The following is a 24,200-nucleotide window of genomic DNA, read 5'->3' on the forward strand; positions in this document are numbered from 1 at the left end:
GTACTTAATCCTATTCTAAGTGCCTACACCAGAGCTCCCAATCAAATCTTTATTCTCACATGCACAGAAGGAAGAGAAAAAGAAAACACAATCTGTCTTAGTTACTAATCAATGTAAGGATGGTCTAACGAAGAAGAAAACCCTTAGGAAAACTTTTTTAAAAACAGTCTCAACGCTTCTAAGAATTTCAAGTTAACTTGCAATTCTTTGCAATTCTTCAGGCAATTCTGAACTATCCAAAAGGGTGAAGATGGAGAGAGAGAGAGAAAAAAGGGGGGGGGGGGGGCAAGACATAAGGAATGTTTAGGATTAAAGACTTTAAGGAAAGAAAAGGAGAGACCTTCTGCCTGATGGAAAACATTCTCTAGCCCCTTGTAAAGTACATATTATCTGCCCTTCTGTCCCAGAGGAGGTAGGCTGTCCCTCCCACCTATGCCCTGGCCTCATTCTCCTCACCTCCTCAGGGCAGCATCTCATCAAATTCCTCCTCTCCCTTTCCAATCAACATATGAATGGGGGCAACCGACTCCGACTCCAAGCTTTCATTTTCTCAATAAACTTGTTTATTGAGATAGGATATACATAGAGAAAAGTGCACAAATCATAAAAGAGGAAGTTTCAGAGTGAATGCACCTGTGTAAACGCCATCCAGAATCAACAGGTATGTCTACCATCACCCTGGAAACCTCCATTGTGCCCCCACCAGGAACTCCCTCTCCGAAAGATAACCACTCTCCTGACCTCTAACACCACTGGTTAATTATGCCTATTTTAAAATTTTCTCTAAATTGAATCAATCCATCTCTCTCTCTTGTGTCTGGCTTCTTGGACCAATATCACATTTGTGAAATATATCCATGTTGTTGCACACATGTAGCTTTGTCCATTAATTCTCCTTGCGGTACAGTATCCTGCTGTATGAATAATGTACAATTTATCCCATGGGTGATAGAGATTTGTTTCCAGTGTGGACCTTTTATTAAACAGGAATTGTAAAGCAGGGCTACCATGAACACTCTTAGCTGAACATGTAGACATTTGGCAGGAGGCAGGGGGTATACCTGCCAGCAGCATTTCTGTATCACAGAGTATGGTATGTATATATTCCACTTTAGTAGACACTGTCAGTTTTCTAAAGAAAAGGGATCTATTTACTCTCCCAGCGGCAATATACGAGAGATCCAGTTGTTCTACGTCCTCTCCAAACCTTGGTATTTTCAATTCTATTGTTGGTAGTGGTGGCCATTCTGGCACAGGTGCATAGATACCTAACTGTGGTTTTAATTTACTTCTAGCTGATGAATAATGACAATGACCAACTTCTCCCATGTTTATTGGCCACAAGGGACCAGTTCAAGTGTGTTGTCCATGTTTCTATTGGGGGTCTGTTTGCTGTTTCTCTTTATACACTGTGGATATGTTTCTCCCAATCTTCCCCCATCCCTTTCTTATATACATATATATCTATTATATATTGTACAATAGTTGTATATAATATGCATTTATAAATACATTATATAACATATAAATATATTAATATGTAACATATACATACATAGTATATGTGCTATATTGTACATATATAAAAGATCCTCTACATTGTAGATTGTCCTTAAATACTCTAGTGTCCTCTGATAATAAATGCACTTCATTTTAATGGAGTCCAATTTATCATATTTTTTCCTTCAAGATTAGTGGCTTTTGTGTTCTATTTAAGACACTTTTACCTACTGCAATGTCAAGAAAATATTGCCCTGTTTCATTCTAGAAACTTAATTTAAGTGGCTTAAATCTCCCTCTGGCTATAATCCCCACTCCTTCCCTTGACAGTAAACTTCACAAAATAGTTGTATTCCCCATCTTCTCTTCTTCAAAAATAACCTAAATTCTGACTGCCCCTCCCCATGCCCATGACGCCATGAAGCTATTCTCTTCAGGCTAACCCATATCTCCCTAGTTGCCAAAGGGGAATTTTTCCATGCTTATCCTCAGTGGACCATGTCACATTGGATGCTGTTGACTAAGCCCTCTTTCCATAAACTTTCTTCTTAAAAATTTTAGGATTCCATTTCATCCATTTTCATTCTACAACCACCTCAGTTCATTCCTTCTCAGTCTTCTTTGTGGGCTCCTTTTCCTCTAATAATGCTTTAAGTATGTAACTATAACATGCACAAAACTCCACTGTGCCCCAGACACCACGCTAAATACTGCAAATATGGTGGTGAGCTTTTGCTCACACATGGCCCCTGATGTCATGGAGCTTAGTATCTGGTGGTAGACACAAACATTAATCAAATAATTACCATGATGAATATACAATTACAGACTGGGATCAGAGCTCTGAAGGAAATAAAGGTCTGTGAAAGGGCCCAGGAAACTATGGCCTGAGGGCTAAATGTGGCCCACTGGTTGGATTTGTAAATAAAGTTTTATTGAAATACATATATATTGTCTACAACTGGTTTCACACCACAATAACAGAGGGCAGTAGCCACAGAGACCACACAGCATATAAAGCCTAAAATATCTACTATCCAGCCTTTTACAGAAAAACATTTACTGACTCCAGGTCTATTATAAGAAACATAACCCAGACTGGGCATATGCTGGTCAGGAAAGGCCTTCTTTCCTAGGACACTGGCTCTCAGGTCTCAGGAGTAATAGGTATTTACTAGACAAAGAGAGGAAGGTAAAGCTCTAACCAGAGAAACAGCATATACAAAGGTCCTATACGGAAAGGAACATGGCACATTCCAAGGAAATGAGCGAAAAAATGAGGCTGGAGAGACAGCCAGGGACAAGATCACACTGCACCTTGTAATTCACATTACCAATGCTTCAGGTTTTTTCTAATGGACCACCATTAACTACTTTTTAAGCAGAGCAAGGTAGGGAGGTCTTTGTCATGACTGTTTCTCTCTGTCTCTTGGCTCTGACTTCTTTGGTGTTGGCTTTGTTCTCAGGCTATTCAAGGTAGCCCCCAACAACTCCTAGTTAACAGCCTCTCAATTCAAGTCCAGAAGAAAAGAGAGATTTCCTCTCTGCAATAGATCGAGTATGTCCTATTTCTAATTGCTAATATCCTGTTTTCAGTCACATGCCCACCAATGAACCAATCACCAAGGCCAGAGGAATGGAATAAGCCAATTGACTTATGCCTACTTACATAGCCACCCCTAGAGCTGACCACAGGATCAGCCTCAACCATTTGCAATAAAAGTCAGACATACGTAGCAGCCCAAAGGAAACATGGGGTACTCTTTCAAGGAGTAAAATGAATGAATGCTGAATGGAAAAACCAAAATATTTTCAACATAAGACACAGATGGGGAATAATTTCTCTTCTCTCTGTATATGCCTTCTAAGAACATCTCATCCATACCTCTGTTTTCAACTGCCACCTATATAATAATCTATTTGTAAATATCTGCTTGCTTGTAGCCCTAAATGCTTTCCTGGTCTCCAAATACTTTAATCCAACTACTTGTTTCACAATTCTACTTGGATATGCTACAGGTTTTGTTTAATGAGAAAAGCCAATTAATTACCTGGCTGTCAGTCCTACTCCTCCTTCTGCATTCTCTTGTCTTGCCCAAAACAGAATCTAATGAATTATTCTACACACCTTCCCGAATCTTATCAAGCTATCTAATCAGTCACCAAGTGTTATGACATATCTCTCCCACCTCCTATTTAAAATTCTTCAAATGATTCTTGCCACCTCCAAAATAAAATTCAACTATCTTGTGAAGACATTTCAAGATGCTTCACAAGGTCCCTGTGACCTCTGAAGAAACACTTCTGTACTCCTCAGTCTTTCACTCTTTCCTTTGTCAAACCTCTAAACCTTCCTTCTAAACCTCCCCTTCTTTCCTTCTTCTTCATGTGTCCAGCTCATGTTGGTTATTCAAGAATAAGCTTAAGCCTCACTTTCTTTAGGAAATGAAACCAAAATCACTGAGTCTGGTCCTCTTCTTCTGGCCCTCATAATACCTGTGGCACGCTCACATCTTAAAACCCATCACACTGCCAGAATTTATTCCTCTGTCTCACATAGTCTGCTGGCTCTCTGAAGGATGGGGAAGCATCTTATCTTTCTATCACCATGACCTAGGAAGTGCCTGGCACATAACGAACACCCAGTGAACACTTGTTGAAGAATTCTATCCAAATCAACTGGGGAAAGAAATGACACTTTTTGAAGAAAATTTCATTGATGGAAATAAAAAAATAAAACATGGAAACTATACAGTAGCGATAGGATAAGTTAATCAAAGTCAATAGTTCATTAACTATTTTTTAAAGCCCTTTTTTGACCTCTCCTTACCTCTTTTCTAGCAAATGGTGTCCATTCCCAGAGAAGCAGATGTTTAATAAAAGATTTCAACCATAAAATGCAGTCACAGAGACCAACCTAATGCTAAGAAAGTGTCTTCTCTAGTTTCCATAAAATGCCTCATTTAATGCCCTGCACCCCAAAGGCACCCATTATTTAGTAATTAGTGATCACAATCTTCAGGCAGATACAGAATGGTAACACTTATGGTAAGCATGATCTAACATTTACTGTTCCTAGTAATATAAGTAAATAACAGAAAGCAAGTTATAGAACCACCTCCAGGTTTATGAAAATTTCAGTGGAGGTGGTTCATGGAACTACTCTTTGGTCTCAGGACTTTGGGGAGCTAATTTCTGCCCATAAAAAACATTCTTTCTCTATGTTTTTTCTATCTTTTTATTCATTTTTCTTCTACAATTTAAATACAGTTTCCTTTAGAATATTATTTTACTTTATTCAAGTATCATATTCCTTTATAAATTTAATTTTTTATTATACACCAGACATTCTTTCCCCTGTAGATACATGAAGAACAAAATCGGCCCAATCTCTGCTTATAGTGCTTATAGCCTAGGGAGGAAATGAAGTCATTAAACAAACAACTACTCACACACATACAAATTGAAAAAAAGAACACTGCGATACATTTTGAAAAACATTACAGCTTTCTATTACAAGCATCTGAATTAACATGGGAGGTAAGGGAAGGCCTCCCTGAAGAAAAGATGCTGGAGCTGAGATCTGAAAATGAAGGCAATTGATTAGCTAAAGGGAAATGAGGCTGGGAGAAAGCAGAGCCCACTGCAGGCAGGAAAATGTCATGTGCAATGGCTCTGAGACAGCAAGGAGCATGGCACATTCCAAGGACCAAATAAAAACAAAAACAGTCCTCTATTCCCATTAAGTGCAGTTTTTCAAAGATGGGAAGCAATAGGATTTAGTAGAAGAGACACTGAATTGAAAATGTATCAATATGATCTGAATCCTGGTTCTTCCTCTCAGTTGGTTGTACGACTCTGATAAAGCGCAATCTTCATGTACCTGCCTCTCCAAATTCATAAAGAGGATTAAACTAAGTTTCTCTGCAAACTTCTCAGAGTGTATTGCAATTCAAAAGTTAATGGGAAACTATTCTGGACCAATGACAGGTATTATTACTCACTATATTTTATTTTCATAGATTTTTAATTAAAAGTAGTTCCACAGAATTTTAAGTTTCATGTAACTTTCCTCAAATCATCAAATAAAGATCCATAAGCCAATATTAAAGATCTAAGGAATCCTGTTACTGACAGCCAATGCTTTCCCAATTTTATTTTAAATGGTGAACTGCTAACCATGTGACATGAGTAATCAACAATAGAACATAAGCCTGAGTCACGAAAGCTTAATCTATTAATGATCGAAATTGTAATTTGCCAAGAAACAAGGCTGAATAGTGGGTAAACACTGAATTATGATTTGCAGGCTTTGCCACTGAAAGAAACAGAAAATCAATTCACTTAGGTGAAAAATAAAGGCAGAAAATCAAGTCTGGGAGGGGAAAATACAGTGAGTTTACTTTAAGGCAAGTGTAATTGGAAACCAATGGAGACCCAAATAGAGTTTTCGAGTAGAAAATTAGAGAAGCAGCACTGGAGCCGCTTGAGGGGGCAGGACTGGAGTCATAAAGGGGGAGTCATCAGTCCACAGGTAGAAGTTACAACTTCGAGAGTAAAGATACTGTCCATTCACTCATTTATGATGAAGTATCCAAGTAAGTTCTAATTGTGCCTAGCCCACTTTGAGTTACAATTTTCCAGGTGTAAAAATAAATTAATTAAAGGCACTTCAAAAGTGAATGCATAAATAAAACTTTAAAAAGAGCCAAAGGAATAATCTTTAAAATGGATAAAATACATTTGAAGAATTTGGAGAATTTCCAGTTTGGGTGAGACTTTGTTTTGTGTGCATAAATGCCATGTTGTGGCAGCTGTCACTCTACAGTACACAGGATGCGGGGTGTTGTGGCAAAGGGAGTGTAAGTTTCTCTGTTTACTCTCACTGTGATAAATGTCTACAGCCTATAACCCACCCAAGATTTCTGGGTAAAGAAAGCAAGAAAAAGTGGTCTCAATAGCAAATACGGGCCACATGCACTTAAAAAGTTCTTAAATTAGATAAGCTACTACCGTAGACTTGCTTATTCTAGGTTTTTTAATATACAGCAAAATTTGTAGACTGATTCTGCTTCTTATTCTAAGTAGCCTCTTATGAATGCATGTTTTACTTGCTTAAATATAGGCACATTTACATAACAGTCCACAGACTGGCACAACTAACTTGAGTGTGTTAATTTCCCTAATATTTCCTGAATTCCTCTTTTGTGCAGTGGATTGTTCCAGGTTTGGGAACCAGAGCTAATTTCATGGTAGCTGAGGTCCTTGCCTCCTATTTGATGGAATCAGTTTTGTTTGTGAGTAAACTGAGTTTTGATATTTTGTATCTGTGGAGCATTTACCTCCAACTTCAGAGTTGTTTAAAAGTACAATTTTTAAAAAAAATTTCGTATGTATTGATAATGATTAAGTAGAACTATCAACAAACTTTAAAATATTTTACTCTTTAAGAGCTCCAGGTGAAAAAAAAGAAGATATCCATTAATTTCATTTGGGGAAAGAGGAAATATGTAATACTCTGAGGATGGGTAAGGTTTAATCAAATAACCTTTTCAGTCTTGACAAATACTCCTATTCCAGGAAACAATGTTACAACACATTTTCTCAAGTTGTACCCCTTCAACAGAGCCTTGAAGAGGATGTCACGGAGAATTACACTGACATTTTCTTCTCCCCAGCTGTCTACTCAAGCTGACCTGAAGAACCTTGGGAGAATTTACACATGAAAACAAGTTTGATCTATTAATGAAAACAAAATGTTATGATTTTTTTTCCTTTTTTTTATTGTTCTACATTTTCCTCCCTGACAAAGACATGAAATTAAAATTCATATACAATCAATAGTATCTTTTTTGGTTCCACAATCAAAGGAGTGAATGTTAAGACTCCTTGGTAACTTTACAAATCTTGGTTACCCAACTGATTTACCACAAAATGCAGAAATATTGTCCTAGATGATTTCTTAATCATGGCTCTGTTTACAAGTTGAACCAAATAATTTTGAGGGGATGTGTGTGTGTGTCTGGTTATGTGTGTGTCTGGGTATAATGTGTGTGTCTGGTATGTGCGTGTGTGTGTGTGTTTATGGATGCGTCTGTGTCTGTGCTGGGGATGGGGTGGGGGGAGGAGGAGGGATGGCTTGTGCAGTGTAGCTTCTTTGGCAGCATCCCTGGCTTCTACTCACCAGATGCCAGTAGCAACCCCCAGTTATAACCACCAAAAAGTTCTCCAGACACTGCCACCTGTCCTCCGGGGAAGGGGGCCAAAATCGCCCCTGATTGACAGCCGTCATCCTAGATGAGAGGTGTCTACTTTGGTGATAATGGTATAGTCTACAAAACCCTCCAGTGGCTGAAGAATTAAGATTTCAGGGGCATACAGAAAGTTTGGCCCCAATTTTATAGTAGTGTGAGCAGGAAAACTTATTTACTGTTCTACTTATTTAAATTTATGTTGCATGTTTCTTATAGATGATAACATTACAGAAGCAACTTGAAAACCTACTTAATTATAATTTATGGGAACTAACGTTCCGTAAGGTATTAGGCTGTGAAGACAGCACACCAACACAATGCTGAAGGCAGGCATTTTTTTATCCTCCAAGTAAAGAAAGAAACACTAGAGTGGAGATCCAAATATGAACAGCATGACTGGAGAATTAACATTACATGTATTCATTTGCTAACTAGTTGATTAAATTTTAATGTGCTTTATTGTGAGTAGGAAGTTATATGAATATTAATAAAAACCATTTCTGTTCCTTCTTGCTTAAGAGCTTAGCTCTTGTAAAATGTAGAAAACACAATGTGTCACTATAGAAACCTGCCATTTCCATTATTGGAATTTTTCTCATAAAGAGCAAAACTGATTAAACTTTTATTCTCTATAAAGTTTCTGAAAGCCTAGCAAAGAAACCAGATCTTGTCCACATAAAATTTAGCCAGAAAAGAACAGATTTAAAGTAATAGGAAATTGGGGAAAGAGGGCGAGGTCGGCACATCAGGTTGGAAATCTGAAATATCTGTGTAAATATGTAAATACACTTTGCTGCTCTAAGGAGTCTCAGGGCACTGTCCCAACGCTGAGATTACCAGCTCCCACTACAGCCAATGGTGGCTAAAATCGAATGTTAAGGACTGTAGCAGAGCTGTCACCAAGGAAAATTAGCCAAACCCAGGCTCAGAATCTAAACAAAAGCTTCACAAAGTTCAGGAGTCTGTTTTAATTGGGGTCACAATGTGAACTGAAGCTGGAAAATGTGATCCATTATATACAGGGCATCTCTCTGCACCATCCCCATCAACACTGCCATGGTCTTTCCTCTGTGTATACATTGACCACAGCAATGTTAACAATACTAAATAATAATAATAATGATGTAACATTATTATTACAGAAGTAGAAAGAATTCATGCACTAAATTAGTGTGTGTGTGTGTGTTTGTGTGTGTGTGTGTACGTGTGCATATCTTAATCCACCAGAATAAAAAACAACACTGCAAACCAACTGCAGAACTATTTTCAAACTGGCTAAACTCTATAATGCTCAAAAGGAGCAAGACAACATTTTGATGAAGTAAACTGGTGAGATTCCAGGCCTGGGGGCTTTGTGTGAGCACTCCATGTACTGAAAGATTATTTAATATTCCCCCAAAGTCAAGTGAGACTGCATTTATTTGACACCAAGACTGTGAGGCATTTGAGTAGACTTAGTAGTAGGACATGGGGGAAAGGCAGAAATTTAAAACTGTCACTTTGCTTGTAAATTTTCTGACACACTGGACAAATAGCGTATGAACTGCTTATCCCACAATGTTGTGGACATGACCTCATTCTAAGGCCAATTCTCTTCTTTCATTTTATTGCATTACGCATTTTGCCAAGAAATTAATTCTCCCATTACCTGGTTCCCTGTATGCATTAAACAGTGTGACACTAGTTTTAGATATGGAATGATCCATGCCCTTTAATTCCCCTTAAAGATGACTACATTTGGTTATGACCACTCTTGTCCATAAGATTATAAAAACCCTAAAACATTTTAAATAAAAGGATACGATCAGTGATTTGTTATCTTTAAAATATCCAAAATATTTTCATTAAAGTAAGCATGCTGTTTGGGGTATTCTCTCCTTTGGACTCTTATTACTTGGCCAGAGCTTGTAGAAGGAGTTCTGAATAGTTTACAAATTTTGATGATGAAACAGAGATCCCCTGCAAATTCACTGGGGAAGCACTTTATTAAGGACACTGTAAGTGCTATGCTGTACTACATAACTTAAGTACCGAGGAGTAAAACAACTTCCCTGGAACATCAAGCTTTCCCCCACTCAGGTCAGTGTGATCCCCCAACTTCCCACTGCAAATCAAAGCCACTCAAGGATGTTGCAATAGCCCTTGAGAAATGTTTTTTTGCTGTCATCTAAAAGGGAATGAGAAAGGATTTGTCCTTGATTATTGCATCAGTGGCTCCTTGGCAGGACACAGTGCAATTTATACTTTCTCCAGTGGCTTTAGAGAGATCTCAAATCACTCAGTTCTCTGCTTTTTAGCAGTTCTACTGCAAAGTTTGTCAAGGTAGCAAAATGAAATGAACGGTTATCTGTGGAAATCAACACTCTGTGCTCTTTCGGTCCCTAATATCTCAGAGAGTTGAAGGATCATCTATAAGTGCTTTGTCACCTAAGGAAACACAAAAGAATGTTCTTATTAAAATTTCATTTAGATGTTCTCCAATGTTTCCAGAACGACATCCTTTAAATCTTATTTCAACAAAACTCTTTTTTTTTTTAACTTTATAGCTTTCAATATAATCTGGACATATGTTCACCCAATATTGGGATCATGAAATCTTTTGGGAGGGAGGAAGGGGGACAAAATGCCCAACAACGTTTACATGGTATCCACGTTGCATGGACTCTCAGATGGAACTTATCTGACCCCAGAACAAGGGGCTCCGAAATAGAAGCTGAATGGAAAGAGAAGAATTTTTTTTCAAGATCGTATTTAGAGCAGGACTTCAGGAAAACAGGTCTCTACTCCTTCTCCCTGGCCACCCCACTTCCCCAGGCATGCCAGGCAGGCAGCACACAGGGTCAGTAATGCGACAGGTGAGCCTCTGTATTCGCCCTTCAGTACTGCGCAGAGGAACAGTAATTAAGGAAAGATTGGTTTACATTTCTGAAGCAATCCTAGGGAGGGGAATTTTCAAGCCCTGGAAACACATGCTTAAATATTCTGAATTTAATCACACTGGGATTAATGTTGGCGGCAGATAAAATCAATTCCCTGCCACTTTCCTCGGAGGGAATTAAAACATTGGCATCAGGACCAGCTAATGTATCTTTGGTCCTGAGTCACTGATTTATTTGAAGTCTGGAATATTTACATTGGGTGTATGAACAATATAAATGAAAAAGCAGTCGCGCATATGGGCCAACAAACATCAATAATTTAATTATTTCCCTCCATGGCAGATAGAGAGAAATAACTTACAGGGCCAGTGGGAACATTAAAATAAGCTTTTCTCTCTTGGCTAATAAATCTGATGAAAATACCTCACCTTTGCCAGGGCAATATTCCTAGAAAAGCTTTCCTAAGCCCAAGTAATTTTAACACTCCTTCAAATTTCATCGTCTAATCATGTGCAAAGACTCCTCTATAATTCCGTAATTCTCCAGTGAGGGCCAGGGGAAAACACTTTTCCTTGGTCCGTAAAGAATGGAGGTGTAACCCAACGTAGGGGTCAGTCATGGAGGGCAACCTCCCAGTCCTTCCACTTAGCTATGTGGACAGCACTAGCCAAAGTTTGTGATACTATCTCTGTCCTTGGGAACAGCTAAATGACTTTCCAAAGGCCGTAAATACCAGTTGGGGAAATTTGTATTCAGAAGAGTAAAAAAATAAAAATAAATAAATAAATAAATAAATAAATAAATAAATAAATAAATAAATAAATAAAATGGAGATGAATTTGAGAGGCATAATAACATCTGCTAGGTTTGGAAAAAATGATTTTCTTCATGTCATTTTGTATAATTCACATCCAAGCTTAGAATAATGTTCCAATTTATTGGGCTATGTAGTGGTTCCAGTTATATTTTATTTTTAAACAATAACTAGTTTTACATATAAGTTTACTAATTTGTACAGAACTTTCTATTTTAATAAAAATTAACTTTACTTGGCGCTTCTTTATGAGGAAAAATTTATGACTGTCTAATTGTAAAAAAGAAAATAGCTATTAGCTAGCACATGGTTAAAATATGAATGAGGAACTCATGTGAGTTTGGAGTTGAACACTGGAAATCAAGTCTTAAGTTTGCCGCCCCAAAATACCCAAGACACTTAGACCATTACCAAAAATATATACCATATACATGTATTTGGTGTAAATGGTTAGGGAACAGTCTACTCACATGGTTTCTGCCCTCCTGAACTGTGACCAGAAGTATTACATGCAGACAATGGAATAGATTTCACCTTTCAAGCTGTTCTAGGACCATGAAAAAAGGACATGGGATGGAAACCACGTTGCCGGTTTCCAGTTCCAGCTCACTCATCTAAGTGACCTTGGACAAGAGCTGGTCTCTGCGCCCTTTAGTTTCCTCATCTTTAACGTGTGAATGGTAATATATGACTGTTGTTGGGAGAATCAAGTATACAAGCTATAATAAAGCTTCAATCTATCAAAACCAGTATATCAGATCCATTATTCAAGAAGATACGGAGACAAGAAATAAGCACTGATGGAAAACATTAACAGATTAACATAATAACATTTCACAATGTAAGAAGTTATGAATAATAGAAAACCAATTACTGCTCCCTCCCTTCTTTCTCTGTCTTTAGATATTTTTGCCTAATCCACTGTCCGCATTAATACCAATGTCAGTGCTTTCAAAAATATAAAGTACTCTCAACAGTAAGGAAACGATCAACCTAATTTAAAATGGGCAAAACCCTTGAACAGACACTTCACCAAAAAAGATATACAAATGGATGGCAAGTAAATACAAGAAAATATGTTCAACATCATTAACCATTAGAGAAATGCAAATTAAAATCAAAATGAGATATCACTACACATCTACAAGAATGGCTCATTTTTTTTATTGAAATACTAAGTTGGGGAGAATGCAAAGCAACTAGAACTCATATATACTGCTGCTAAAAACATGACATATGAAAGCTATTCTGAAAAACAGGCAGTTTCATATAATTCTTTTATCAAGTTCTTTATATATTTTTAAGCAATCTCATTACCTGACTTACCTTAGAGAAATGAAAACTTATATTCACACAAAAATCTGTCCATGAGAATGTTTATGGTAACTCTATTCATAATTACCAAATGTCCTTCAGGAGGTAATAGATTAATAAACAGTGGTACATCACACAGTGGAATGACTACTCAGCAGTAACAAGAAACAACCTACACACAACAAAGGCAATCTGCTGAGTGAAAGAAGCTAGTCCCTATGAGTTATATGCTCTATGATTCCATTTATATGACATTCTCAAAAAGGAAAAAAAACTACAGTTATTGGAAACAAGTCAGCAGTTGCCAAGGGTAACACTGTGACTCTAAAAGGGTAGCCCAAGGGAGTTTTCAGGGTGATGCAACTGTTCTGTAGCCTGATTGTGGTGATTGTTAATCTACACATGTGCTAAGATTAACAGAACTGTACATAAGAAAAATCCAATTATACTGTAGGAAATTTTTAAAAATAAAATGTTTAACGTATATTGTGCAGCATTCTATTATTGAAGAAATTTTAAAGATTCTTCATTTAATACAAAATAAAATTCAAACTTCAAGGCTACCTTTCGTCTTTCATTTTCTATTGCCCCTCTTATGTTCCCTTAGCCTATAATCAGCAGACAGTTAATATCTGTATGATTTAAGTCTCAGATTTTACATTTACATAATATGTCTAACATGAAAATTCAAATAGATGTCTATAAAATTCTAACTGTTCAAACATTTGCAAACATCTGGATGGATAATTTTTTTCACTTTTTTCCAGACATGTAGCACTTTACCAACTATGAAGTCTTTGTATATTTCCAATTCCTAAAGGAATAAGTGTCATGTCAAAGTGAGTTATTGCATTTATGCCTCTTAATGTCAACAAAGTTGGTCAATACTTTCAGTTCAGTTTTCATCAATCACTTATCATTATATTTGAATGTCCAGCTCCAGGAAAGTCACACTATTACTAACTTATATTGACAACATTACCTCTCAATTTTTGTTTCTCTCCTTCCTTCCTTCTTCCCTCTGCCTTCCTCTCTCTCTCCCCATTCCTTTGTGTCCCTCCCTCTCTTTGTCTGTATCTCACACTTTAAACTTGAACTACTGAGATCTCACTTAGGCTAACATTCAGAGGGCTGCCTAACGTGGTCCTCCTCTTCTGTGCGAACTGTCATCCTCACCCACAGGTTTAAGTTTGAGCAGATAGCCATCTTTATATCCTGTGACTGATTTTTCAAGGTTCCCTTAAAGAATTTATAGCTATGCAGTGTATAGACTGGAACCATGAGTGACTACCCAAGAATCTTGATCAGAAAAACTGACAACTGAACAGAAATTGAGTACTCTAATAAATTCAATATAACAGAATTATAATAATCCTGCCAAGAGCATACCTATATTTGACAATAATACTGATTGGTCCAGTAATCAATGAGCAGTTAAGGGGAAATCTTGAAGTATAGCAACAGGGTCCAGCAGACACCTATGGTATGGGGAAGTAGGGAGTTCTCCCTATTGAAATCACACTCATCCACTGTTCTTGAGGGGTTATTTGAGGGAACTGGGCAGAGAGCCTGACTCCAAAATATCCATCCTATCAACGTTCCAAGGCCTAGAATTACTTGTCACTTTCAGTCTAGAGAAAATAACTACATAGAAAAGGCATGGGCTCTGACTGCAATGCTTAAGTGAGGAAATTAATACATTCATAATTTTTAAATAATTCATGAATAAATAAATATAAGATTCTATAGGGAAAGATCCATAAGCAGTAGGAAATCAGGGAGAAGAGGTAAGTCAGAGTATTCAAAGTTTTTTTGAGGAACCGAGGCTCAGACTGAGCTCTGATAACTGCCATACAGAGAAGCAAAGGGAGTTCCTTCGAAGTTGGAAAGACAGATGCCGACAGGTCCGAGAGCATAACTGTAAAGTGAAGCACATAACCCAGAAGAAGAGCCAGGACATTATTTTAAATAAATGACTAAATTATCCTTGTTTCCTTTACCCAAAGGACCAGAATATGATGTTAAATACAGAAGTGCATTACCAATGAAGCTTAGACAGATGTCTCACATGAGTTTTAAAACTAAGACTGAATGGCTGTTTTCTGAAATACAGTCTGAATGCCATCAAATGGACTGGAGAACATAGTTTTTTCTCAAGCCCTATGATTCCAGAAGAACGTGCTATTTAATGTATACAGTATTGTATAAAACACACGCACACACACACAGAAAAAATGACAAGAAAAACAGAACACTTATTTTTTTAAAAAAGAAGAAAAAAAACTATGTTGCCTGCCTGCTCTAAGGAATAGTAATTTTAATGATATATTCATGATATCTGGGACAAGGGAAATATTTATAGCAGAACTAACTGGGAAAATTCCCAGGAGACTCAATCTGGTACTTTTTTTTTTTTTTCAAAAAGGGCAGCATTTATTAGAATTTTCAAGGAGAAAGGTCAGGTGTGTATATTAGGTTAGAAAGGGGGAAATCTGTTTTCCTTCTCATCTTGCCCCTTTCTTGAATAGCATCAGAGAAAAGGGATTGAAAATATTTCTTAAAATATTTTTAAGTAAAACTCTATATTGTAATGATGGCCTACACTCAAAGCAGATACTGGGTTAAAGACTGGTAGTCCTAATGAACCTATTGACCTTTAAAGAAAAAGTTTCCACTAATCTAACTTTTGCCATCTAGCAACCTACTTAGACTTGCCAAAGAACTCAGAAGCACAGTCACATAGCATCTTGCCTAGCCAGAAAGATAATTAATATATTTGCTAGACAACGAAAATAAGGAGAATAAATTTAGGTTTCTGAAAGAAGTTCAAAATTCCCTAAGAAGCTTTATTTAACCATTATGTTATAGAATAACTGAGTATTAGATGAGTACACATGAAACACTAATATTTGTAGTTATACCCCTTGCAAAGTCAATACAGAAGATACAAAGAGAAGTAGCAATATGTAACAGTTATTTACTGCTGTGTAACAAATAACTCCACCAACATTTAGTGACTTAAAACAACATTTATTCTCTTACAGGATAATAAATGAGTCAGAAATCCAGGTGCAACGTAAGTAGGTCCTTTGTTTCAGAGTTTCTCACAGGCCATAATCAAGATTTTGCCTGGGTCTTGACTGAGAAAGGATTCATTTCCAAGCTCACTTACATGGTTGTTGGCAGGAATTACTTTCTCACAGCTGTTGGCCAGAGGCTACCCTCAGTCCCTTGCCATGTGGACCTTTCTTTAAAGCAACTCACACATGGCAGCTTGCTTCATTAAGGCAAGCAAATGAGAAGATCCAGAGAAACAGTACAAACAAGATGGAAGTTCCAGCCTTTTGTAAACTAATTCCCATCACTTTTGCCATATTCTATTCATCAAAAATGAATTACTGGGTCCAGTCCACAAACAAAGAAAGGGAATTACACAAGGGCATGAATAACAGGAGGCAGAGATCATTGGGAGCTATTTTGGAAACTGTTTACAATGTAGAATTTAGAAAGAAACTTGGCCAAAACCTGAGGACTAAGAGGACTATTTATGCACTAAATACATAATCCACAGACAAAAGAGAACCAGTAAAGGTTGGAATCAAAAAGCTTCCCTGCAGATTACAAGGAGACCACAGACATGGTTTTCCTACCACAGGCATCCACCCCTACCCATCTCCCCATCCTCTAAGAAAGGAGGATGAGGAGGGATGGGAACAGGAGACAGACTACTCTTCCCACTTCCCATCCCCATCTGCAGACAACTCCACAAGCCAAGTAAGAGGGAAGACTCCCAGGGAATCGCTGTAGAGACTGGGGGAGCCTGCAAGAAACAGGGGACACGATTCAGCAATGATACTGTGGTCAAGAAAGAGGGGTTGCTGATCTATCCCTGTGCCTACAGAGGAGAAAAGGGAGCTGAAGAGAGATGGCAGGCAGAGGGTGGGGGATGCCCCACGAGTGAGCAATCTTCACTTCTACTATTTGGGGTGCTCAAGGTGGGTACGTTTCCCACAGAACAAATGGACACCATACTGGTAGCTGGACTATAGCCATTTTGCTAGTATAACCCTAAAATGTGTCAACGCTGTATGAAGACACACCACACACACATACACACGTGTATGCATATACACAAATACACACAGGTGCAAGAGGTTGTGAGGTGAATACCAGAGGCGGCAATTTAAAGCAAAAAGCTGGAGCCATAGTTGCCAAGGTAGGAAGCGGTGCAGCACGAAGGCCCCACAGTCCTCCAAGCCCCCGACCCACCTCACACATGCACACACTAGACAGTCAACATCTGGACACCTGCCACGCAGAGGGTACAGGTGACTCATACTCGTTAGCCAGAGAAGCAGCAGTAACTCAAAGTAACTAGCATAGTGATCTCCTGTGGAAAGAAACTTTCTCCTTCCTTCCCATCTTAACACTCTGGGGTCTGGCATGTGGAGAAGAGGAGAGGTAGAACTTTGAATGAGATTAAACTGGATAAAACCTTTACATACTTAATTACACAATCTGACCAAGTTCTGTTAAGGAATAGGAAAGGGAAAGTCAGAAGACCCTAGCTGAAGATGATAGAAAAAAAAAAAAAAAGTAAGAATAAAAATAAAAATGGTTTCATGTTTGTAATGGCAACGAACTGATACTATTCAATGTACCATTGGTTGCAGGTTTTTATTTGAACATTTTTCACCTTGTTATATTTTTCTTCAAGATTACAATTTTTCTCTTCGTGTCTTAACAACTGGAATTAGGAATCAGGTGGATCAGGTGGAGGGAATAGTCAATTTAGTCTCCTTTTAAAAGACAACAATCTTTGTGCTTCCTATTTACATAATCCTATGCCTGAAGACAATTTTTTTTTTTCAAAAATATTTAAAACAATGCAAAACATAATTACTCATCAACACCTACTATGTGCCTAGTACTATGCTAGGAGCCAGAAGTATACAAAAAATAAAAGTAAACACACAGAACAGAGAACAAAATGAAACAAAAAATAATGTAATTCAATGCTAAGACTGAAAAAAGAGTTTATTGGGAAGTCATGCATTTAGGCACACCTCACAGAGGAAATTCACGATTGTTAAGTTTATTAAGTACATATACCTTGACCAATTATTTGAAGAACTAACCTTGGTATATTATATATTTCTGTTGTTTCTATTTCCCCTGACCCCAACACCCCTATAAATTATTTAAAGTGTGACAGAATGGAGACTTAGCTTACACAACTGGGTGAGAGTTTTATAAGATCATTTCTACTGCAGTAAATCAGTTGGAACTCCAAGCCGTGGCATTTAATTACTTTATTTACTAGATAATCCCAACCAAGTAAGGCATTTTATTATGTAGCATATTTCACATCTATAAGGCTCTAGGTTTATATGCCAAAGGAGACATATAACTGATGAAATGGGAGCAGTTATAGCTCTAGTACTAAAAGTGTTCTTATTAAATATATCAAGACAGATTACCATTGAGTAATAATTTAGAAAATCAAGATGTCCTTGAGTGGATATGTCATTTCAGTATATCCTGACTTGTTGCAAGTCAAGTTGTTTATTGCTTGTGATATAGAAATACTCATAAATTATTTCTTTTTTATTTATTATTGGGAAAGGGTCTTACTAAAATAAAATGTCTTTAGTCAAACAATGCATAACATTGTTCTATGTGTTTTTAAAATTTACACAGATGTGAATGAACTACAAGTATCCTTTTGAACTTGCTTTTCACTCCACATCATGTTTTTGAAATACACATCAACTTTCAGAGAAGAGATTAAAAGAAGGGAGAGGGATGGTGTTTTAGCTGTATTTGTAATTTGTATTTTTTGTGATGAGGCAGTAAGGAGAGAAAGAGGAGGGGGAGGGAGAGGGGGAGGGAGAGGACAGAGGAAGACAGAGAGCCAGAGATTTGAAGTAAATATGGCCAAATAATATTTCTTCAAATTGAGAGGGGGATATGTAGATATCAGCTACATATTTTAATACTGTACCATATGTTTGAACATTTCTTACCAATTTTTAAATTTTATCATTCTTTAAACAAAGTAATGTCTCATGTCAGAGAACAATGTTTTAAGCATGTCATCAGTTCCCAAACTCATTATAACAAATGATGTTCAAATTAGAAGTTCTAAGACTACTGGTTAAAACGGGCCTCCTACAGACCTGTAGTAGTCAACCTCTACTTCCTGAGAATTTATCAAGTTAAAGGTACATAAACTTGGAGGCATTAAAACTCTACCCTTTAAAAAGTGCTTGGAGATTTGCTCTTTGACAGACTTTGCTGGACCATGGTGAATTAGAATGTTTCAGTCTTTTCATAATATTTCATTTGATGGTCCCTATAGAAATAAAATCCATGAAACAGCATTGGAGCTGAAAGATAAACCTTTCTAAAGGGAGGGATGCGTCAGGCTGAAGCTTAGAGATTCTTGCCAAGACTTCTTACAAAATGATAACCAGTAATTGGTATTGTCTGTTACTGGTGAACAGATTATACATTTAATGAATTAAAGACAAGAATTAGACCATTCATTGCCTTGGGAACCAAGGGAAGTATGGCCACCCCTAGCTCCACCCACCGAGAACAAAGGTAACATGGAAGGGCAGGGCTCACTCTTCCTGTAGATTCGAGCGCCCAGAGCTTCTGTAGCCCACAAACCAACACTAGGGTAAACTATGCTTACTCAATAGCCTTAGTTCAGATGCAACGCATTGCATTCTTTGCTTTTAGATATTAAAAACATGTAAATGCTCAATTTATTGACAGACTCTCATTTTGAGTTCATTATTGTTCTATAAATATCTCCTTGCCTTCTCTGGACATCCATGGGCTTTCTCTGAATATCTTCTGCCAATTTCCAGTCTAACTTCAGGGCAGTAGTCATAGGAGGCAATTATGGTATTCTGCCATCTGTAAATTATAATATTGCACAGGCTGCAGAAGAAGTCTGATACAGAGGCAGGGTTTACTTTCCTAACTTCCTTCTCTCTACATTGTCTTTACCACTTTCACATACAGATGTATCAGAATTTCTACAGCGTTTCGAGTAACTCAACGGAATAACAACATAAGGCTAGACTTAACATTATCTATTAAATGTTACTTTCCTTATAGTTTGTCATCCGGTGGGAGGTAGAGGGAAGGATCCAAGGAATTAAACCTTCTCCGGGAATCGCTTAATGGGCTTGGGCACCTCTTATCTCAGGTGAGCTCCTTCCTCTCAGTCGTCTCCTTAAATAACCTCGATCTTCCAAACTTCCTCAGGAGAATGTCCAACCTCTTTCTAAGAAATCTTCCCTGTTTCCAAAGACACTGATTTCACTTCAGGATCCATCCCTTCTCCACCCAGAAGCACATTTCCAAAGAGGAAGGAGGTATTTCAACTGACAATCACTGACAATCTATTAACAAACACTCAGTATCTGGAGACAGTACACCTTTAATATTTCACACACACACATACACACTTGACAAGCACAAATACTGAAAGTCAATACTGTCTAAACTCTTAAAGATGTAAGACATTTCTGTAACTATCTCATAATTTGTCATATTCTTCTCCCTGAAAGTAGCCAGTATTCTGTTTCTTCTTCTTTATCATTCAAACTGTGTCTAAGTAAGACAGGAGCTCTTACTGAGCCACCTGTCTATTAACAACTGCTCTCCTGAGGACACAAAAAGAAGCCTGAGAAACTTTCATAAATGCTTAGTGAAGTGTACTGCTACTCATACATTGTACTAACTGGGTGTGGTCATTTACACACAGCCAGGGCAGTAGAGGCTTGCAGACAGGGTGACCTCTATGCACACCTGAAGCTGAAGAAATTACAAATTATCTCCTGGACTCTCATTCTCCTGCCCATCTCCCTCTACACCCAAATACCTGCATACACCCAGGACTCTTGTTCTCTTCAGATACTCGCTCCACACAACTAAATTCCAGCTGCTTCCCCACCATTCCATGCCTCATCCCTCACCAACTCCCATCCCAGGTTACCTGTAGGGAACTGCTCGCACCTTACCACTTCTAGGAAGAGACAGAGTTAAGTGTGTTTTCATGTCAGGGTTATAACCATGGGCAGCTTAATTTGGTTATCTGTCCCCAGGACCATAAGCTCAAAGTCATGCAATATTAACAGTAGAACTTCACATACCAGTGACAGCTGGTACAAAAAAAAAGTTGGTACCCCCAAAATCTCACAAAACAGAGGATACCTGCACATTGCCAGCAGGTAAATAATCCTGTCTGGTTCTTTGGTGCAGGAAGGCAAATTATTTTCGTAAGACATGACTTAGTAGCTTAAATAAAGATTAACATCTGGAAGTTGACAAAAATACTCTTGAAGATTTATGTACATTCACTGTCTATAGATTATCAATTGCCATTTGCTTTTTACCCCAGTGTAGTTTGGGGCTTTTACAACCATTACTCTATTGAAACTATTCTCCTCAAAATGATCAGCTGCTTTATTGCTGAATCACTGGAGAATTTCCTGACTTCATATTAACTTCTCTGTAGCTCCTGACACTTTGGACACTTTTTAGAACTCTTTCTTTGGTTTCTATGGCTCTCTCCTTGCCCCTCCTACTTCTCTGTTCCATCCTTCTCAGTAACCTTGTGGAATCTTCTCTACTCTTCCTTTAAATGTTAAACTTGTCCAGGGTTCTCCGTCTAAATTTTCTAAAAGCTCTCATTTTACTCTAAAACTTCTCCTAGTATGAACTTACCCATTTCAATTACTTTAATTATATACACATATACGTACACACATACATACACGCACATGCATATATATACATATATAGTATATATGCATGTATGTACATATACATATACATATATATATATATACATATATATATATATAAATATGCCAATAATTCTCAAATATGTTATCTCCAACCTAGATCTCAATCTCCACATCATATTTCTAACATTATATTAAATGTTTCCACTGGGATATTCCACAGAGACTTCAAACTCAGCACGCTCAGAATTCATTATTTTTTTCCAACAAACCAAACCCACTTCTTGGGAACCCAATTTCAATGAATGGAATTTCCTTCCACTCAACCAACTACCCAAGCCAAGAACTTTAGAGTCTCAAGACATTTTCCTTTCCATTAGCCTCCTAATCTAATCAAGTACCAAGCCCTGTTGATTCTAGTGCCTTAATATCTTTCCAAGAATCCTCTCATTACCAGCCCCAGTGCCACTTCTTTCACATCATTAATCTCTCTTCTGGATAACTTTGTGAGGCAGATGCATATCACAATGGTTGAAAGCACGGATTCTGGAGCCAGACTGACTGCATCCAAATCCCAGCTCTGCCTCTTACCAACTGTACAACTTTGGTAAACTCTTAATCTCTATTTTATTTTTTTCTTTAATATCTATTTTATTACAAAGCACAGGTGATAAAAAGAAAAAAGCAACTCACCTCATAATATTGCTGTGAGGATTAAATAAATTAACACCCGTAAAGTGCTTAGGGAGAGTGCCTGGCACAGAGTGAGTGCTCATTAAGGGTGAGCTATTATTAGCAAGACAACAGCCACCTGACTGGTTTCCCTTCCTCTAGCCTCACTGCTTTTCAATCTGTTCCCCAGTTGGCAGCCAGAGTAAATTTTCTAAAATGAAAATCAGATCACGTCATCCCTGGCATTAAATATTCATTGTCTCAATCACTCATTCATCATCCTTGAACTCTTCAAGACTGATGTTTCCCCTCTGAGTTCCAACAACATCTTTTGTATACCCCTATTATAGCACTTAGAAGACTGAATTTTATTTGCCTGCTCATTTATTTATCTGTCCTATAAACCTATAAGCAACTCAAGATTTTCTTTTAATTATTGAGTCTACTTGGCTACATTGCCAAGTACACAATGGAATTCAATACATAATGAATAAATGAATGCAGTCTACGAATCTTGATTAAGAGAAAGATAAGAAAAACTTGTATTCTTCCATGTATATTCAATCAACTGAAACCCAGAAACTGTGAGAAACAAGTATTTTCTGCATTAAAATTACCCATTTTACCACATCAGCATTTCCTCTAGGTTTAGAGGATCTGTGTGGGCAATGTTTGCAAAAGTTCCCTTCTCTCTTATCATCTCAGGGATTCAAAATTAGAGTTAGAACTTTTCTGGATTTTTAAATTAAAAATACTGCTGCTTTTCTCTTAATATTAAATGGATTTGGGATTCCCTGTTAAATGTGGAACTAAAGAGGGATAATTCTTGGTGTACACTTTGGAGCTTAAATCTCTCTTCTTTTCCCTCCAACAAAAAAGTAATACCCAAATAAATTTAAAAGAATACAACATAGGATGGTGGCCAAGATGGAGGAATACAAAGACCCTGAACTCAATTCCTCCTCTGGGCATACCAAAATTACAACTCTTTACAGAGCGACTGTCTATGAGATCTACCTGAAGAAGAGAGAAAAGATTTTCCATTTGAGATATAAAGAAATAACCCCAACAAGACAGGTAGACGGGTAAAGACATAGTATAATCAAGACATACCTGCAGTCAGCGACCCACAAATGAGAAGATAATCACAATTAGAGAAGTTCTCCCCAAGAAGCAAAGGGTCCATACATCCAGCTCCTCAGTCTGGGGGTGCTGCACTGGGAAGACGAGTGCCCAGAATACCTGGCTTTGAAGTCCAGTGAGGTTTGCCAACAGGAGAGGCAGAGGGATGTAGGAAACAGAGAGTCTGCTAATAAAGGGCACATGAAAAATCTCACATGCTCCAAGATCCAGTGCAGAGAGAGAAATTTGAAAAAAGACTGGGCCAGACCCACCTGCTGATCTTACAGAGCCCACTGGAGAGGTAACTAGGACTCCCCCTGGGAACACAGACACAGGTGGCAGCCACTGTTTGGAGTTTATTCTACCACAAAGACAATGGTGCTGGTAAGCAAAATTTTAGAATCCTCCCTCTATGCTGTTAGCAGGGGGGGCTTACCTACCCATTAGCCAGTTATCAACAGTATAAGCAATCAGACACATAAGAACCCAGCCCACCCACCAGCACTCCAGCACCAGCCCTGGGCCCCAGTCAGCCACCCTGGTTCCTGGCCCCACTCACCAATGGGCCAGCACCAGCCCAAGGACTCCACGGGCTGTATAGTCAGCTGCACCAGGATTCAGCCTTGCCCACTAGTGGGCGGGCACCAGCCCTGGGACTCCCTAGAGTGTGCAACAAACCGTACCAGGATCCAGCCCCACCCACCAGCAGCCAGCAGCCTCTGCACAAGGCAGGACATGGAAGCCAACTGGGCTGTGTGCCAACCCCACCTACACCCAGAGTAGCAGGCGCTGCCAAAACAGAAGAACCCATGCAGCTCACATGGGGGCATTAGAGCATAGAACTCTGGTGACCAGAGGAAGTATAATTCTTGATCCCACA

General features: G+C 38.1%; 1 long non-coding RNA gene across 11 annotated transcripts in view; it reads right to left on the bottom strand.

Annotated features, from left to right (window-relative positions):
• The window catches only part of LOC105078995 (uncharacterized), a 656,088-nt gene that overhangs the window by 217,399 nt on the left and 414,489 nt on the right, over positions 1 to 24,200 (bottom strand). The window contains exon 1 of one of the 11 annotated variants that reach the window (XR_012511911.1): positions 22,220 to 22,289. The exons of the other annotated variants lie outside the window; for them this stretch is intronic. This is a non-coding gene — a long non-coding RNA (uncharacterized LOC105078995). Of the gene's footprint in view, positions 1 to 22,219; positions 22,290 to 24,200 lie in introns of those variants that run through there. 11 annotated transcript variants of the gene reach the window in all.

This window comes from Camelus bactrianus, chromosome 15, assembly GCF_048773025.1.
Source record: "Camelus bactrianus isolate YW-2024 breed Bactrian camel chromosome 15, ASM4877302v1, whole genome shotgun sequence".
NCBI lineage: Eukaryota > Metazoa > Chordata > Mammalia > Artiodactyla > Camelidae > Camelus > Camelus bactrianus.